Source organism: Hippocampus comes, unplaced genomic scaffold (assembly GCF_001891065.2).
Source record: "Hippocampus comes isolate QL1 unplaced genomic scaffold, H_comes_QL1_v1.1 scaffold118, whole genome shotgun sequence".
In the NCBI taxonomy this organism is placed as follows: Eukaryota; Metazoa; Chordata; class Actinopteri; order Syngnathiformes; family Syngnathidae; genus Hippocampus; species Hippocampus comes.
Window position 1 is genome coordinate 1988630 of NW_017805461.1, and position 2742 is coordinate 1991371.

Below are 2742 nucleotides of genomic sequence, written 5' to 3' on the forward strand. Positions count from 1 at the left end.
GGTTGAACAATATTTTTGTCCCCCCCCCCCCCCCATTAACTACGGAAGGGTATAATTATAATTTGGTAAGGTTTATATTGATTAGGTAGAATTTATTGTTGATCAGCCACGTCTTTAAGCAGTTGAGGCAACATGGAGTGTACCACTTGGATAATACCCAAAAACGTGCTTTGGATACTTTGTGATCCAGGTTGCCGTCTAAAGAAGAATAAGTTACCGACAGGAAGTCCATGTACATTCACTCAAACCTCTGCTATCCCACATTTTATGGGCAGTTTTATTCTTTTCAATACAACATTGTCAGGAGATCAGAAAATTCCGAGATATGTGCTGTGTTCCATTTAAGATGATATTTAAAAGCAACAATAAACACTAGGGTTTAAGTCTGTGGTGTCCAAACTATGGCCCACCATCCATTTTTTTAGAGGCAAATGGCATGTACTAAAAATAACTTTTGACATGGGCCTCATTGCTGTTTAAAAAAAAAAAAAAGGAGTTGGTGTGGGTAGTGTTTGACGTGGGGTGGATGGGAGGAATTGGGACTACCACTACTCCAGGCTGTACTATTAATGCACTTTCTAGATATGCAAATAACCCCCCAAAATATAAAGCTAAAGTGGGAACAGAATTTCTCTTTATAACACTGTGTAGAACAAAGATAATTTACTTTCAGAAAATGGTTTCATCCACTTTCTGCTGCTAATTAGTTAACATATCACATTAATGGTCCTCAAGTATGGTCATCTTACTAAAGGTTGGTCTTATTTTGGTTCTGAATGTGGAGATGAGATTCAGCATCTGCTTCGTGAAGGGTGGATTTGTGTTCCTGAGATACAGGAACACGACCCACTTCAAAACATTAAAAATTTTTTTTTTAAATCCTAAATTATTTGTCTTATAACCTTTAACAAAAAGCCTTAACGTAGCAGTTTTCCAAAATAACTGCATTATATAAACAATGTATTGATTGATTATTTGTTTTTACCATGTTTAATAAGTTAAAGTTAAGCACAAAAAAACCCAAAATCAAACTGGGCCTTGCATCTTTGTAATTTTCTGTGAGTGACCCCCGCAGGAAAAAGTTTGGGGAGCCCCCGGGTTAAAATCGACGAATGAATGTGTTGACTTTACCACTGCGCAAAGACGATTATAGCTCGAAGTCGGTAAATCGCCAATCGTGTATTTAGGCACGAACAACATGGATGCCTCTCTGAAATCAACAGGTGGTTGTTCGGCGTGGCAAACCAAGCAGTTGTTGCACAAGTGTTTAGAAGTATTTTTCAAAAAACTGAAACTGGTGGCACGGTCACTTGCAAAATATGCAAGTCTATCCTCAAATATAACAAAACCACAAGTGCTCTAATTACCCATCTGAAAAGGATTCTGTTAACCCTAACTGACAAGTAAATGCCCTCCTGTAACAATAAAAACACAAAGTATACCATTGCGTCCACTTAGATCACTTACTGCCCTTTTTTGTAAAATTGAATGGTTGATTACGTCAGCGACTGTTTTCCTCAATTCTTTATCCCGCAAAGAGCAAGCTCTTCTTCCTCCTTTTAGTCGCCCCACCCCACAATTCACCCATCCAATTAAATATCACTCCTCATGGTTTCACAGCAGGTTGATCTTAAAAAGTCAAGGAACAATTCATATAACTGAAGCTTTGGTCCAGTACATTACTGCTAAGCATTCCGTCATTAGGTGAGAAAATTACTTGCTACGATTGTACACTGTAGCGAGTACAAACCTTGCACTTTTGTTAATATGTGAATTGGTAGTTTTGCGAGACCATGAAGCTATCTGAGTATGATTGGATGTGGATGTAATTGGATTAAGGAGCCAGGAGTGGACTTGGCTTTCGAGGCAAAAGCAGTGAGCTGACAATTGAAAAAAATATCCATGACATCAGTGATAAATTGTCATGAACTCTGCAGTCATCACTTAAGCGTTGACTAAAAAAAAAATAATTCTGCAGTTATTCAACTTCTAATAGTTACATTGATTTTCCTTTTTCTCTGTCTCGAACAAGAAAACTTCTCTCTCATGCCCATTCCTGTAATGTTCACGCAACATATTTGTTTGCGGTATTTTCTGGGTTTCCTTAAGAAATATTGAGTTGAATAAATTAAATAGCCTGCTTTACAAGATTGAAATTTAAAGTTGTCTGCTTTTTGAAAAGCACCATTAGGAGCTTTTATTTTTATTTTTGCCCACAAAGACAGGCATGTTTGTGAACACCAGTTTATCACTCAGCCTTGCCTCAAACTTGAAAGTGTGTGTGTGTGTGTGTGTGTGTGTGTGTGTGTGTGTGTGTGTGTGTGCGTGCGTGCGTGCGTGCGCGTGTGCGTGCGTGCGTATATATATATATATATATGCACGCACGCACACACACACACACACACACACACACACACACACACACACAGGGCAACAGTCCAGTACCCTATCTTCTTTTGCACCATGGACTGCAAGAACATTTTTGTCGGCCGCCCTCCTACGATGTGTTTGGCAACCGTCAATAGAGTCCTCAGTTTTGATTTTTACTTTTGAAGTCTGCACAGCAAATGTTCTCAAAATAACATTACAAGATTTTTTTTTAATCAATTCAGCTTTGCTGAAAGGCCATCCAACCCATTAAGAAATTCTAATAAATTAATAAGTTTAAATTGAAATATGTATTCTTGTTTGAAATTGCCCTCCTGGAAAAAAAAAAAAAATATATATATATATATATATATA

At 37.7% G+C, this 2742-nt stretch overlaps 1 protein-coding gene across 2 annotated transcripts in view; it reads left to right on the top strand.

Annotated features, from left to right (window-relative positions):
- Window positions 1-2742, top strand: part of fbxw11a (F-box and WD repeat domain containing 11a) — a 23898-nt gene that overhangs the window by 3307 nt on the left and 17849 nt on the right. The gene's annotated exons all lie outside the window — the stretch shown is intronic.